Below are 17,305 nucleotides of genomic sequence, written 5' to 3'. Positions count from 1 at the left end.
TAGGGCACCCCAGGAAGATTAGCACGGGCATACTTACCACTTTGGGTGTGGGAGGCTGGTAAGGGAAACAGTATGGGTTTGTGGACCTTAAGATTTTCACAGGAAGAGAAACTCAGTGGAGTCTCAAGTCTGGGTCAAGACAGTGCTCGTAAGACTATTGTACATGGACTTGGGCCTGGTGTTCGCCTCCATTTTCTCATCTTTAGCAAGGGAGGATGAACCAACAAGCTTTTAGACTCAGTTCCGAAGGCAGTCATTTTGGTGATAGTCGTTCCTGAGATTGTTTGCAACATTTCCAAGAAGCCCGTTGCTTTCCAGTGTGAGCGTGCTGGGATTCTAATTTACTGTTAATAAGTTTGAAAATGCTGCCAGCATCATTTAAGATGCAAAACACTGTAGAATACATAGGCCCTGCAGCTGTAATGTTTAAGACAGTGTTTCAAGGTCTGGAAGAGTTGTTATCTGCTTCAGCCTTGCTGCCACACGAAGTGTCCACTGCAGTTCCACAAGTTTTGCCTCTCTTTGTCTCTCGATTTTCTCTCCAAGGGCGTGCAACGTTGCAGTGTTCTTAAGAATCACGCGTGTCATCATCTGTTCATTCATGTACTCAGTGACCCTGCATTCCACAGATGTTTGCTGCTCCTGAAGCACAAGCACCCAAGATTCCAAAATAAAGGAGACACTGCCTGTCCCCTTAAGGATTCCCGTTTTCGCTCAGAGTTGGCTGTTTATTTCAGTAGGCATCTTAGGGAAAGGGAGAGAGGACTGAAACTCAAAAACAAAAGATCACATTTATCAATTTACCCTAAAAGAATGGCCACACAAAATCCCTTGTGTGCAGGAAGTGGGAAACATAGACTGGTCCTCTCTAAAACAACTCTGAAGGCAATGATGCATGGCTTTCGCTTTCTGGTCTCCCTCCCTTTATAACTTGTTTTGCAAAACCCCACCAGTTAATTCCATTGAGATGTGCTCTTGCTCAGGGTGATGTATCCTCTGAGTTCCCCCTCATTTCCTCCAGGTGACTGGTGCTTTATCAAACACCAGTCTTATTTTAAAAGTTCTTTAGGTATTTTCTTTAGTTGTATACAGAGAGAGAGAGAGAGAAATGGAGAAAAGGGGAAGAGGGATAGAAAAGAAGAAAGAGAGAAAATACATAGAGACTGAGACCACCTTTGGAATACAAAGATTTCCAAAAGCAACGATAATTATCTTGCTGTCTCCCACCTCTGTCCTATCTCCCCGAGGAAACCAATCTTGTGAGCAAATCTTTCCCATGATTCACACAAATACATAAGAACGTAGACAGCGGATTGTCTTTATTTTTCAGCATACTAATATCATAACCATTACTCAGTAAATGATTATTTTCCCTTGCAAACAGCGTGAAGATCTCTGTGAGGCCACGGAACTCATCTATCTGCCCTGTAGGCATAAGCCTGTAGGAAGCACCCACAGATAAACACAAATTTTTACACTTTGACTTCGTAGATGAGGGATAGCAAGATTGACGTTTATTTTCTTTCATTTTAATGAAGCCAAGAGATGTGTTGCTGAGTAGTGGGGCAAGCCCATAATAACCAGGGAATCAAATTGCTTTTGTCTTGCTGGCTTGTCGTTCCTTGTATGCAATCTCATGGTCCAGAAGTGGTGTCTAACACCTTCAATCAGAAAGACGAAAGATCAAAGGGTCTTGTCTTGTTTCTCTTTCTTCATCACTACGCTCTGAAGTTACACACATATGATACTTCTGCTTACATCTCACACAAGTGAACTTAGCAAACAGCGCAGGGTGGGCTGAGGATTGCAGTCCTTCCCCCAGGGAATCAGGTGCCAGGTGAAAGGGCATCTGTTCCATGGGCAAGAATGCAAGAACGGAAACTGGGAGCCACACCTGAGTGTGTGTGTGTGTTCACCTGTAATTCTGTATAAACAGGACCCCAAGATGAGAACAGAAATAAGAATGCCTTGACATTACATGAGGAGATCTTCAATAACAGATTTGAGCATAATGGTTTCCATACCAGCATTTCTATTACACTGAGATGTTAGCAATTCAAAGACTTAATTGTCCTTAAGCCACCTCTGACCATGGACTAATACGTTCTTCCTGACACTCCGCTGCCTGTAATTACCGCTCTTGGGCATCTTGGAGTTTGGCTACAGGATCAAAACGATTAGCTTGTACATCAGGGTATTTGAATTCTTGCTCAACTTTGCCACTGGTCACCATGGACTTCTTGTTGACAAGCTACCTGCTTACTGAAATCCAACTTCCTCCTTAGGCTCTGAGGGACTAAGTGCAGAGAAGGTAAAAGGAGCACATTATTTAGAGTCAGGTCCTCATGGATTCAGGTCTTGCCTCTACCTTTGCCACATACCATAGTTACAACAATTAAACTCTACAAGATGAATCCACTGATATGAGTCCCAAGATTTTGCTAATGCTTGATAAATGTTAGTGCCACGTGCTGTAAAATTTTGTTTTTTTATTCCTAAACTACTGCTTTTTATTATTTATTTTAGTTTAAAAGCACAGCCAGATTTCCCATCTACTGGTTTACTCCCTCAATTGCCTGCAACGGCTGGGGCTGAGTCACTTGGAAGCAAGGAGCTGGGGACCTGGTCTCACATTGCTGGCAGGGCACAACTACTTGGGCCCTTATTGGGTGCATTAGTTGTTGGAATTTGGAAATTGGAATTGGAAGCAGAGCAAACACTCAAACTCAGATGCTCTAGTATAGAATACGGGTGTCCCAAGTGATGGCTTAGCCACTATGCCAAGGGCCCACTCCAGCACACGACTCAAACCAATAGAAATGCTGTCATTTTTCTCATGTCAGATGATATAACAAAGTTTAAATGGAGGAACATGCCACACAAACATGTGTCCACCCAATCATCATTCATATGAACCACAAAAGTATCACTGATACAAATTTTCAATCTCCTCGTGTGTCTAGACTTTCAATGACAATGACAGCAACAACCACGAGCACGTAACATTGGGGAGCAGTGAGGTTCATCAGAAGGCTCGGCATATTTCATAATCAGACAATGTGAGGAAACTTCAAACTTTCACGCCAAGTATACAATAAGAAAAAATCCTATGCATGAATCTCAAAATATTTTGCACCAAAAACTTTAACCATTTAGTTTCATCTTCCACAAATTTGTAAAACACACTTGTTTCTTTCATTTAATTTGTAAGTATGAAATATCCCAATCCAGGGTATTGAATGAAGAGTGGAGAACAGTTGCAAAGTTACTGTGGTTTTGCCTTTTCCTGGGCCGCTCCTCCTGTGTGCTTCCTGCCCCAGGGACTTCGGATCTGCTGCTTTAACGGTTGTGCAGCCCAGATGCATTCACTTAGCACCCGAGCTTCTCACACTGGCTTCACACCTGCTCATCCCTGCCTTGTGTTGTTTCGGGGAGGATTTCCACCTGGATGTCCCCCAAGAATAACACACTCACGTCTAACCTCCCCTTCAACCTTATCCCCTCCTGCTTGCTGCTGAGTGCAGTATGTGGTTGTTCTCCTGTGCTGCTTTCTCCCTTCTAGTCTCATCTCCTAGGTCTGTGTGGGTGTGACTTTCAGATGCTGAGTTCTAACTCAGGATTAACTCAACAGTGAGAGCCAGATAAGAACATGGCAACTAGGGGGCTGTAACTTTGCTGGGAACCCACAGAATTACTTGTGTGTCTTTAGAGATTTGTGGAGCTCGTGACAGTTGAATGCAGTGGTAATCAAATCAGCATGTGGCAACTCCTGCTCCTTACACTCCAGTGTCCGTCATCTCTGTGGCATCCTCCCCAAGGAGCTGGACCTGTGGCCAGTGTGTCAGCCTTGGTTCTCCGGACAAGGTTGTCACCTGCAAAATGACAGAGCCTCGACACAGCTGGAATGTGGGCACGTCCATATCCAAAGTCAGGACCCTCAGGAGCACAGCCCTGCTGGCTGCCCACATCAGTCAATTAATACATGAGAGTAAAAGAGGCAGGGGCGCGGGGAGAGAGGGAAACAGGTACTGATGCTTTGGGTCCCTCAGATTTGGATGTTTCATTGTGTGTGTTCATCCAAAGGCTTTGGAGGCCCACCTCGTAATGCCATTATGTAACAGGTCCAGAAAAGTTAGGAATCTGTGTGCTGTCATCAGCCCAGGTCTACTTGGTCTAAGTCTGTGCTCTTATACCCCTTGCACTGGGCATCAGACAGGCGCATCTGCCACAGTGTAGTTCTGAGTAGAAGTTGAGTTCCCCCACCACTCCCACCCCCAGGATTTCTGCATCCGTTCGAAGCATTCGGAACCCCTGTGTCCCCCACATCTCTCTAATAAGTGGTCAGCTCCAGGGTTTTGATAGGCATGTGATGTTTTTATATGGACAGACCTCTGAGTCCTTAGTGTGCAAGGGTTGTCCTGGAATTTCTACCAATGCCTGCATAACTGAGGGCTGGGTTTCAGTGGGTATCACACACAAGGCCATTTAAAAGAGCAGTATGCATGCTTTCTGTAATCTGGGTTTTGAACAGGAGACAGAGAGAGAGAGAGGAATAGAAAGAAGTCCCCGAGTCCAGGATTCCATTAAGGAGCTCCCTGTTTGTCACCTACGGTTTTGCCCTCAGGGGTAAGGTGAGGCTGCTCGAGCAATTTTCAGGCTGATAAAAGGCCATGAAGGAGAAGCCAAGTAAAGGAAATGGTGGGGGCTCTGAAGGCCCAGTGATAATCCCCTTCTGGCATTTGGAGCTAGGCACTGACCAATGCCCCATTCTGTTCCAGAAAATGGACTGGGAATGGTGCTGCTGTCCTGTCCGACTGCCTCCAGTGCAGCTGAGATCCAGCACACCAGCGGCTGCCTCTGTGGGTCCCATCTGCAGACTGCTGCCGAATTTCAGGTCCAATGATTACTGGTGGCACTGGGGTTGTGTTCCAGGTATGCAGCTTCTGTTTCATGCCCTCATTTTTCCCTGGTTAGGGATAGATAACAGGATGTGGTTAGGAAAATTGTCTACGTGGGGGTTAGATTTTCAATCAGTTTAGAATTGAGCTGCCCAGGAAGGACCCTCTTTGGGTTCCATCCTCACATCTTACCACCCTCCCACAGCACAGCCCAGCAGGGCACGTAGGACTTGGGTTTCCAAACAAATGGGGTTGACCTCAAGCTGCTGCTAATTCTGTAACCACAGATAATTCAGTTGACTTTCTTCACCTTACTTTCCCAGTCAACAAAGTGGGTAGAATCCTGGACTATTCAAAATCTCAGAAGGGACACTGGAATTGCTGACAGTGCCATAATACTATCTATTTGCCAGACACCATCCTAACATTGGCACAAAATCCTTTTTCTCTGGTAACTGCTGTAGGGAGTGGCTCTGAAGTTTTCTGTAGTAGGTGTAAGACGGAAGCCTGGGAGGGACTAAGAAGAAACTGAGTCACAGGGAGGCTGAGCAGCTCACTAGAGCCCCAGTGAGTAAGTGGAGCCCAGGAACTTGCAGTCTGAAATCCGACTCATGATTTTGTGCCCTACACTCCTGGTGTGCCCATGTTTACTGTGCCATCCTGTGACCCTGTTCTGCACAGTGACCTGTGAGGAAACAGACACCTGCTGGGCTCACAGGGATGGAAAGGGCTGGGAGGAGCCCAGCTCTTCCTAAAGCACTTTTCTCTCTCTAACTCTGCTATTGTACCACACGCCACCTGCCACTGTTGTCCTCAGCTTACTGGGGAATGGAGAGAATAACGAACTCACAAAGTCAGATGGTGGTGACATCAGAGGCAATGTCCAGTCCTTGGACCTTGAGCTCAGATTGGGTAGGGAGCAGACGGTGTGGTCCAAAGGACAATGCTGTGGGCAAGAAAAGTATACACCGCGGAAGAGTGGGGAGCAGAGGCAGTTTCCCACATGTGTAGCAGGAACCCACTTATTTGAGTCATCACCATTGCCTCCCAGGGTCTGCATTAGCAAGAATCTGGAATCGAGAACCAGAGACTGGACTCAAACCCAGGCCCTGGGTATGAGACATGGGTCTCTTCACTAGGCTGAACACATTTGCCTTAGTGGTATTTACTCACCCAGAGATTTTGCATGTAAATCCAAGGAAACACTCCTTCCAAGAATGGCTTTTAATAATAATAGCAGTGATTCTGTGACTAAAAACATACCTGTGGCTCAACGGATCCTACAGAGAGCATCCCAAACCCACTGGAATGGGCAAGCAAAGCCTGCGGGAAGAAGTCTGTGGTGGGGCGAAGCAGCTATGAGAAGGAAGAGATCTGGAGGTTAATTTTGATGGTGAGCAGATGGAGCCTCATATACACACACAGGTGTGGTGGCTACCCAGCAGGTGCTAACACACAACACACATTCTGGCTGTTGAGGTGTGGCCCAAAACCACCTTGAACAGCTTCCAGTCCCAACAGACCTGATGCAAGGGAGAATATCAATCTTGCCTTCCCTCCCAGCCACGCCTCCACAGCCCTTTCCTGTTTCTCCAGTCCCACTCTTCAGTGTGGTCATCACAGGCTCTGCTCCTTCTCCTGCCTCATTTGCAGTCCTTTTTTCCGCCATGAGCCCTGGTGTATTCATACAACACATGTTATTATTCACATCCATCAGCATTTGTAAACATGAAACCCAGACATTCCACCAAAGCCCGGGTTATCATGGGAAGGGTGGTGGGTGCTTCCTGAGAATCTGGAATAATTCTACAAGCCTCAATTATTCATAGAGCAGGGTACTTTGTCTCACCTCTAAAATCAGCTGTTACGTGTGAAAGAAGTTAGCTAGCTGATTTTGCAGCTGAGGCCTGAGATGTTACCTTAGTCTGTCAATGAACAGATAATTTTATTAGACACTGTAAAATCATTTAAATAAAAACTTGCAAGTAGTTATTGGATAAATAAAAAACAACAAGTGTAGAAAAGTTTCTTTTTTAAATTTTCTGCAAATATTTTTTTCCAAAACATTTTAAGGAATATTTCTTCACATAGAGATGGCCTTAATATTTAATAGTCTGAGTTTTCTCTTGACTCCTTACATGCATTTACTTATGACTTATTTTTTATTACTTATTTGAAAGGCAGAGAGATAGAGGACACACACAGAGATACACCATGCACGTAGCTCTTTTACTCCTCTAATGGCTCCAACAGCTTGTTCTGGGCCAGGCTGAGCCAGCAGAGTCAGGGGTCCACGTAGTTGAGCTGCCTTCCCAATCCATTAGCAGGAAGTGGATTAGAACTGAAGTGGCCCAGACTCTAATCAGCACTTTGATTATGGGATACCAGTATCATAAGAGGCAGCTCAACCCATTGCACTACAATGCTGGCCCTTCCTGTTCATATTTGTATAGACTTAATGTAGAGGCAATAAAACATAGCTAATAAGATGCCTTCCTCTAGAGAGGCACCTAGACAATGTGACAGTCAACAATTCAGACAAGGGGAATAACTCACTTCATCCTTTTGGATGTCTTTGCCATAACCCCCTTTGTTCCAACATGGAACAAGAAGTCAAAAGACAGTGTCTGAAAAATGGAAACCCTCAGACAACTTTTACTATCTTGGCTACTTAACTTGCTCCAGCTCAGACCCATGAGCTAACTGCTCACCACTCTGATGTGGCAGGAATGGTCTTCTCCAGTCTCTCCAGTCCCTGGCTCAATTGCAGGTCTGTGGGTTTTTCAATGAGACACCCTCCTGTGTCATGCTTTTAGCAAGGGCTTCCTGGGACCCTCGTTGCTTCTCATAATAGAAGATGCTCCAATTCACAAAATGTTGTGGGGAATGTGACCATTTATTTCATTCACAGCAATCATCCACATCCTATTGGTGATAGATTAGATGTACTACAAAAAGACTAGGGACCCTCAGTCAGGTCACAATGGCTTCATTGAGTATACTGATAGAGGTGCATTCTCCTGCAATCCAAATGTTAACATCCTGCCAAGGCTTCTGGTAATTCCTGTGACCCTGTGATACTGGCTGAAAAGAGAGAAACAATGCCTTGTGCTGAGAAGAGATTGAGATGCTAGAATTGCCATGGCAGATGGCTGAGCAAGGGATGAACAGTCTTGGAAAAGTGGGTGTGCTAAAACTCTTTGACCATGTCTGCACTGGGGAAGACTCTCCAGATGACTCAGGGGGAAAATATCTCTTCCAAGGGCAAAAGGACTACTCTCTTGAGAGGCCACCAGCACTGTAAACCATGGTGCATCTCCTCTGCTGGCCATGGCTGGTGTTGGAAGCGCTTAGAGAACTCAGGCATTTGGCACAGCAGTTAGGATGTTGTTTGGGACAGCCAAATTCAGTAACAGCCAGAGTGCTTGGATTCAAGTCCCCATGCCGTGTTAAGTCCAAATGCTTGCTAATGCATACACTAGAAGCAGGGGATGCTGGATCAAGCACTTGTATCCCTGCCATTGATGTGGGAGAGCGACCTGGATGAAGTTCCCAGCTCCCAGGCATGTGGAGAGTGAAGTAACAGATGGTCTCTTTCTCTCTCTCAAAACACATTAAATAAAAACTAGAATGATAAAGGATTTGGGATGATAAGATCCTAAAACAAATACAGGGGCTTCAGGTGGTAGCGCTGAGCTGCCAGAAACCTGGGGGCTGCCGGTACTGTCAACTTTCAGGCGGCAGACCGGACACACCTATGAAGATGCTTAGGAGAATATGATCTCCCAAGGGGAAAAAGAGATAGAGAACAAACTTAGTGCTTGGCTGATATGAGTAGAAGTGGAGGACCAACAATTATCAGTGGTACCTGAGGGTGAGTACTTCGTCCAAATTTCCCTCATTTAAGATTCTCCCAGGAAAAGAAGCCTACAAGAACCCTGAAGCACTGAATTTAGGAATGCATATGGATAGCTGGATCAGAGCAGGACACGAGGTGCCCTGTGATGGGTGTGTAGATGGGAAGCCCACAGACTATGCAGCAAGCCTTTATTGCCTGCTTCTGGGAGTGTGCTCAGCACACTGCCTCCAGTGGGTTGCCACTGCATGGCTTGACTGAGAGACCACAGCCAAAGTGCCCAAAGAGATGGTAACTATCCCATCACAGCCAGCCCCAGGGCTCCTCTGCAGCCTACCCACACCTTTTGCACAGTCCCTCTGACAGCCCTTCTTGGATTGGTCCTAATTTGACAGTCCTGGATTAAGTAATGCCATGGGAGATGCCCATCAATGGGTGATTTGGGGCTGCAGATGCAAAGACCTGGCACTTTGAAGCAGGTTAGTGCTATAACCAATAAAATCAAGGTTATGGACACAACCAAACAGTGGTGATAGGTGCTGTCCTCTGAGTTTTCTGAAGGAATTTTGTGCATTCTCGTCAGCTCCTACACGGGGCGTTGTGCTCTCACTCCAAGCAGCCAACCCAATGCCACCTGCTGAATGTGGCGTGGACTGTCCGCATCAATCAGCCTGGAGCCAGTCTCTTCTCAGCACCACAGATCTCGCCAGGCTCAAGAAAGCATTTGTTCTCTGGGGGCTTTGAAAAATATTGACAGTTCTTGGAAGAGATTCAATGCTAATTTGGGGACTTTCTTTTTTTCTTTTCCATGGTGACAGCTTTCCTGACAGCATGAGGCTAAGCATTTCTGCTGTTTAAGCTTCATTTTTTTAAAGATGGTGATGATCTCATCCCTGTAGCTCTGTCTGGGTAGGCATGAGTGGCAGGAGCTCCCGCATGCCAGGCTGTGTAATGAGCTCTCCAGAGGACGATGGCTCGTCAGACTGCTAGCGCTGCTCTGGTTCTGGGCCCGAGCTCCTTCTGTGAATCCATGGCATCTGCATTCTTGCCCATGAGTCACCTTTGCTTCTAAAATGGCACAGCTGGCATTTTCCTTTCCAGCTGGCCTTTGGAAGCTCCTCTCTGCAGAGATGATATTTGCAGCAGATGCCTTCTCCTCAAGGCTCACTAGACGGGCCATTCCTCAAATGTGCCCTTTACCATCCTCTCTGGCTGACCTCCGCTGTCCCTCCCACCTGATGCCACATGTCCACATATCCACATGTCTTACCATGGCATAGTCTACATGAAGCCCTTCTGAGCTCTTGTGTTAGATTTGCTATTTATTTTATGTGAATATACTTACCATTACACTTTCATAACTTAAAATGATGTGTGTCATTTCAGAGTTTCAAAGCACATGGTAGGATCCTTACTCCTTAGGACATTATCCTAACGGTTTACTACAAAGCTTAACTGCTATGCCAGTCAAAGGTACTTTCTACCTAGCATTTCTAGCCATCTTTGCAGTAAGAGTGTTGCAGTGGGAGACTTGGCATGTAGCTTTAGCTCATCCCAGCCCTGGCTGTTGCAGCCATTTGGAAAGTGAATCAGCAGGTGGGAGATCTTTTCTCTTCTCTTTCTTTTTCTCTCATTCCCCCTCTCTGTCTCTTCTTGTTTTTCTCCAGTTCTCTCTATAACTGCCTTTCAAATATAGAAGAATGAATCCTAAAGGAAAGTATTGTACTTCCTTGTCTCTGAATTCGGATGCAGCCACATGATTTGCTTTGACCAAAAAAAAAAAAAAAAAAAAAGAAAGAAAGAAAGAAAGAAAGAAAGAAACCAGTACATGATTTCTAATACTTTAACAGCCAGTGTGGAATTTGTGACCCTCTCTTTTTCTCTCCCATCATAACAATCAGTGATATTTGAGCTTTGTGGGTCCTGTGGCAGCCAGAATTCTTTTCTTTACTCGATGCTGGGAATACAAGAGAAGTAAGAGCTGGTCTAGCCTGCAGGTACTGATGGGCTAACACAGTCACTGGCATTGGAGTGAGCACATAGATAATCATGATCAAATGACTATATTGGAAATGTTTTCGAAATAATAAATATGCATCAACTTTAAACCCCAAATTTGCCTGGAGAGATTGATGGAAATAATTACATCTAGATGAACACCTGAAGGATAACTCTGCATTAGCCTGCCAAAAAAAAAGTAGAGACGGCTTTAGACAGGATAAAGACCACATGAAAAGTGCAGGGGCAGAACACATAGAGGCGGAGTAAGCGATGGCCTGCCAGAGTGCTGAGCCATGTGTGACACTGAGGCACAGCAGGCTTGGACTCTGCTTATGACGCAGCATCACATGTCAGCGTCCCAGATGCTCTACTTCTAATCCAGGTATCTGATAATGTGCCTGGAGAGGCGCAGGTGCTGTCCAAAGTACCAAGACTGCTGACCATGCATGTGGGAGATCAGGATGGAGCCCCAGGTTCCTGGCTTCTGCCTGCTTCAGGACTGGCCGTTGTGGCCAGTTGCAGAGTGACCCAGTAAATGAAAGACCTCTCTCTCTCACACACACACCCTCTATTTTTCTGTTGCTCTGCCTTTTAAATAAATAAATAAGCAGAGCTTGAGCAAAAGAGATAATGCTATGTGTTTATGAAGTACAGAATGATACCCATATTAATGAGTCTTTTCTCAGGTCAGATGCTCATGGTTTTGAGTATTTTACATTCCCTGAAAGAATGCATGCAAGGAGACAGGTTGTCTGTCCTAGTGCCTATCTCTTGCTTTGGGAAGCAAGTGGTGACCTAACTTTAATCTGTTTGTGCTTCCTTACTACCTTCAAGAGGAAGTTCAAACTGCCAAGGAGGCCTTTAAGTTCGTTCATGATCTATCCCCAAGCTACTGTTCCAGTATTAAACTATAGTGTGTTCACATCAAACATATCTTCAGCCTCCTTGTTTGTCTTCCATTGTCAGAAGGATTAGTTTAGGGGTCAGTATTGTGGCACACAAGCGAAGCCAACACACACAACACCACCACCACATATGGGCACTGATTGGTGCCCAAGCTGCTCCCTGCTAACGGTCTGAAAGAAACAGCAGAAGACAACCCATGATTCTGAGCCCTGCCATCCACACAAGACAACTGGAAGAAGTTTCTAGCTCTTGGCTTCTGCTTGGACCAGCCCTGGCCATTGGAGCTATCTGAGAAGTGAAGTAGTGCATGCCAACTCTCTTTCTCCCTCTCCCTCTCTGTAACTCTGATTTCCAAATAAATAGACATTTTAAAATACTTATTAGTAAATGAATTTATTTTGGTGAAAATTGTTTGAGATGCTCGCAGAGCTTTTTTTTTACAACACATGGTTTCCGCGAGGCTTTTAAAAAATCCCTTGAATGGCTCTCTCATTTTCTTTTGTATGTTCTTGTGTTTTGTCTTTTCTTATCTTGCTCTAAGTAATTCTTGGCTTACAAATTCTCCTCTCAGTTTAAAACACTATAAATAATCTACTCATTTTAAAAATTTTGCTTGGCAGCATTTTTAGTTCTGATACTTCAATTTTCTTTGGTAGTTTCTAATTCACTGCCCCAATTTTTATTATCCTTTCTCTTCTAATTTGTTTTAGAATCTGAAGTGAGCAATTCTCTTACTCATCTCATCTATAGATCTGGTTCCATTGATTTTTGGTACTACTTATATCAACTTGTCTCCTTGTGTGCCTGGTTGTCACTTTGCTCCTTCCTTTATACGTAAAACTAGACAAAGTGGACTTTAAGTATCACAAAGCTATGATCCCTGGTAGAGAGTAACCATATGAGGTGAGGCTTGAAGTGGTTCTAGTTTTCTGTGCATAGGAACTTTCTAGAACACAGCAGAGGAGGTGAATCCCAAACAGTGCAGAGTGGTTGGGGGAGCTGTAGAGACAAAAAAAAAGCAGCCTTTGTGTACACTCCAAAAGAATATTGGAGTTTTATAGTTCTTTGTTATTATTTCCTGATAGCTAGTGGAGTGTGATTATGAAGTAACATGAAAATATGTTATCATGAAAACTAGGGGAAAAATTAAGAAGGACAGAGGGGGAGTGTGAGCAGGTGGGAGGGTAGGGTGGAAAGTATCACTAAGCTGTTCAATCTGTATTGCGATACATACAAAGTCTGTCCACTTTATATAAATAAGTGAAAGTTAGGGAGTACTGATGAGGCTGCAGTTGGATACCAGATTCTGGAGAGAAGGTAGGGAGCCAGAGGCAAGGGGTTCCTGAAATATCTGTATTGGGTCCACCAAACCAAATGCTAATCTGTGCCTGCAGAGGGTGACTGTACTGAGCCCAGCAGAAATGAGGGTACAAGAGCCATGAGCTAGAGTCTGGAGTTTGCACAATGCTGGGAGCACAAGAGAAACCTTGAGAAAGCAACCACCAGGTCACTCCTTCAATATTCCCAAGGCCATGTTGGAATTCGTGTCTCTGTTTCAATTAAGTTACGCTGATCTCACTGTGTGCACTGCAAATCAGGGAAATCCTGAGGTTTTCAATTTCAGAGGAGTCAGGCTTAAGAACAATGGGCCTCATCTGCACTCAGAGCTAGTTCGGAAGGTGAGATGCTGAAGTTGAATCCATCTATGACTTGGCCAGGGATTCCGAGATTTGGGTGGGGAGGTGTCTTAGTAGCGATGATTGTGTTTTGCAGTGTGGGAATAACTCATCGTTGGAAGGTGGACTGAGGGCCAGGTGACCACAGCATTTCTGATACTCTTCCCATGAACAGGTGGAACCTACAGAGTGCTGCAGAAAGTCTGTGGGGGAAATGGAATGAAAACATGCTTGCTTCCGTGCAAAAAATTAAACATATATACATAATTTTCTCATAACATACATTCCCATGTCCTTTTTGAAGATCCTGGTGATTTAAAAATTTATAGAATACCATTGCCCTCCCTCCAGAACCTTAACTTTTGGTTCAATTTTCTATACAGTCTTTGAAATATCCTTTTATACCATCTCCCCATCCACACCTGATCCCTGGGATTGGCAGTTGTAGGTCAAGCAGACACAGGCAAGAAACTGTCTCACGGCTGTCCAGGGAGCCTAGGACTTAAGAGGCCCCTCTTGTCATGGCATTTCCACATCACACAGTCTCTGCCAGTGCTCCAATTCCTCTCATCAGGAAATAAAGGCAGCCTCGAACCCTCCCCAAGGAAATCAGCTCCCCTTTCTTTTGCCCTGCATCCGTTTGAGCAGTTCTCTTGCCTCCCCTTCCCTTTGGTTTTGAGCAGGAGAAGCTCACACAGCCCCCAGTGTGGAGTGGACAGGTGTGGGCAGGATGGGAAGGGAGGAACCCAAGACTTCTCCGCATCCTTGCTGTGCTCCTGAGCAGGTCCACTGTGTCATCTCAAGCTTGACTTAGAGGGTGCTACTGCACATGCTGTGGTTTTGGCATGCAGACATGGTAGTACTGCCATGACAGTTCTGCTTAAATGTCTCCTCTCAAGGAACCTGTGGAAAAGTGAAGTTAGAATGGGAACCCTTTAAAGATCTGCTTTCAGGGCTACCCTTAGTTTTTTCACTCCAGGGACAGAAAGCTAGTCCCTATTAAGCCCTAACAGCATCTTTTCTGTATCCCACTCAATACCAATTGATTTGAAAATATCATTGTGCTTTTCCAAACTGCAACCTTGCAGGCTGCCTTTTAAGCCTGGCATTTCAATAAAACCATTTTTTTGGTCCCAGCTTATTAAACTCTAAAAATATTCTTTGATGTCTATAATTTATGTAATGATGATGCCATCAGATATTAGGATATCCTAGTGTTACAAATAAGGCTACAGCAAACTTGGGGAGTTTTCATGTGGTTTTGATTTTTCCCCAAAATAGTCAGACCCAGAAGTTTAGGATCCTGGGGATAAACTTATTTCATATTTCTGTTGTACCTTGAAAGTGTCCTGTCTAGCTTCCCATGTCAACAGTGAGATGATGGGAAGCATGGATTTCAAGATCTTCCTTGGGCCTTCCTTGGTGCCAACTGAGCCTTTATCCAATGAAAAGATGATGGCCTTTAGCAATCACCACCTCACATTTCCAGCTCCCAGGCCATGGTCAGTGTGGTGCTTATGATAGACCCAGTTTCGAGAGGCATCAATTCTTCTTTGTATTATCCTGGCCACCGTCCATCCCCAAGGCCAGTCCAATAGGCAGTCAGACAGTGTACCTGTAGCAGCCCTGTCCAGATAGCCTGCTCTTTCCTGCAACAAGATGTTGGTGACCCAGCTGTCCTATTACACCTGGACTGCCCTCTTGTTCCCCTGCAGGTCTGTGCCTATGGAGGACACCGTGGGCTGATATTTCATCCATGTACTTGTACCTGGGTTCCCTGCAGGATGCACATCGCTGCTTTCTCAATTGCAAAGCTCTCCTTGGCATCCACAAGCACTTGTAGGACTTGATCGCACATGGAGGGAGCTATGTGCTATAGTAAATCCCTTGTGATTCTTGGCCAGCCGACCCTAGCGGAGGCTCTCCTTTGATGACTTTGTCTCTCATGGGGTGCTCCTTTGGGTCTGCTTTTGGGGAAAAGAGATTGCAAAAGTAATAAATCTGGAACCCCAAATCCCAGAAATTGTTGCTTGGAATCATGCACAAGGTATGCAAAGACATTGACCTTGATTGTCCAAGGGTTTCCTAAGTACCTATGCGCCTAAGTCATGGCATCTGTGACTCTAGTCCATCCGAAAATCTGGTGATTCACTGTTGGCTAGATTCTTCCCATGCCTCAGGGGATCTTGTTGGAAATGATCACAAACTCAGCAGCCATGCATTGCAGTCAAAAACACTGCTCTGCTATGAACTGGCTGAACCAGCCTTAAGTGCCTACCATCTTTTCCCATCCCTGGTGACAGAAATCTTGCCTGATAGACTTAATGGCACGGCTCTTAGATTTTCTACCTGAAGACTTCATTAGCACAAAAACTCACTTCAGTTGGAGGAGTGGCTGACAGCACCCACCAGACACAAATCCATGAGGTCATAGGGCAAAGGCAAGGAGAGCAAAGCTGGGGTAGTTCACACCCACCTGGCCAGCTTTTGTGTGCCACAGCCTTGGCACCACTTAGGATGAAGTGGCTTTCCTCTTTGTACCTGTGGTTCATGTGATTGCCATTTGTTCTTAAACATCTCTGGATGTGTTTTTGAATCATCTTCCTTGACTGTAAGGTGAATAACATTCTCCTGTTTGCCAATGAATGACCCCATTCTGTAGGAAATGAAATTTCACCATCTGCCTTCACTTAAAAATCTCTGAGCAGGTCCCTTTCTGGGTTCTAGGGTTGTGGATAAGACGCTGAGGGGCAGCCTGTTGCTAGTTTGGGTGCCATGCTGCTGAGAACTGGGGGCATTTCAAAGGCATTGAGGGCCTGTGTTTTTCAGAGATGCCCTTTGTAGTTTAACATCAGAAGATACGGCTTCTAGGACTGAGAGAGCATGTCAGGGTTCTAGGTCAGCTGCTGGGTCATCTTTAAAATAAAGAGAATATCTGGGCATGCCTTTGAAGAGACCTTGTTTTTGAAATAAATAGGAACTCATGTAAATAACAGCATGTGTAACTCAAACCTGACCTTGAACGAAAATCTCTGTGTTGATAGAAAAATGAAACTTGTAACTCCTGCTTCATTTTAGTCATTTGATCTTTAAAAAAAAAATGCAGTAATTATTTTTTACAATGAATAGTAGAGACCACATAGTACTGTGATGTTAGCTGATCTTAAAAACGAAGTTTTTGGCTTACTTGGTGAATTATTCATCAAAACAAAACAAAATAAAAAGCCATATAAATTTTTTAAATGGCATAAAAAAAAAAAAAGACCCCTTCCCAAAGTGTCATGCCGGCTTGTGCGGCGGCCAGCAGCGGGCGTGAGAACCCAGCTGTGAGCGACACTGAAGAGCAAGTCAACAGCACATGGGGCTTTCCCTGTTCTCGAGGTATGACGTCATCGCCCAGTGTCCCTGCCAAGAGCTGTTCTCTGCGGGGTGGACTGTGAAGCGTGACTGCTTTTTCAGCCAAGGAAAGGCTGTCTGAAAATGGGATTTTGCATTTTTTTTTTCAAATGAGTGGGAGGCCAGCTGGCTCCAGATCTGAGCTGAGACAGAGGAAAATTTGAACCAGGCTATGTTTTATTTTATTCTTTTTTTTTTTTTAATGGGCGATTCACAGGAGGATTTTCTTTTCACATCCCAAACCTTTCTACAACGGAGCTGGCGTGCAGTTAGTGCTCAGCGCTGGTTTCCAAGCTGGCTTCAGATGCTGCCTCATTAGCGGACTGCTCTGCGAGGCCGTGTCTAGCCTCAGCAGACCTCAGTGGTTGTAGCTCCGGCACCAGGCAGCGAGACGCATGACACATTCTCAGTGCTATCAAGGTTAGAAAGAACATGCTCAGCTCAATCCCCTTTTCTGAATTCCAGACTCCATCTGCCCACACAGCACCCCTTCTTGGAGAGCTATGGGTATGGAAGCGGCATGCCCAGGACCATGCTCCAGATTCCACTTCTCCAACACTTTGGAGTCACCC

At 45.1% G+C, this 17,305-nt stretch overlaps 1 non-coding gene across 1 annotated transcript; it reads right to left on the bottom strand.

Annotated features, from left to right (window-relative positions):
- Positions 1-2,823: 2,823 nt before the first annotated feature.
- LOC121155998 lies at positions 2,824-2,927 on the bottom strand. The gene has a single exon (XR_005883789.1). It is a non-coding gene; the product is annotated as a small nucleolar RNA U13 (small nucleolar RNA).
- Between the last annotated feature and the right edge of the window lie 14,378 nt (positions 2,928-17,305).

Source organism: Ochotona curzoniae, unplaced genomic scaffold (assembly GCF_017591425.1).
Source record: "Ochotona curzoniae isolate NIBS_2020 unplaced genomic scaffold, NIBS_Ocur_1.0 contig_3190, whole genome shotgun sequence".
NCBI lineage: Eukaryota > Metazoa > Chordata > Mammalia > Lagomorpha > Ochotonidae > Ochotona > Ochotona curzoniae.
This window is presented reverse-complemented; position numbering and strand designations above follow the sequence as displayed.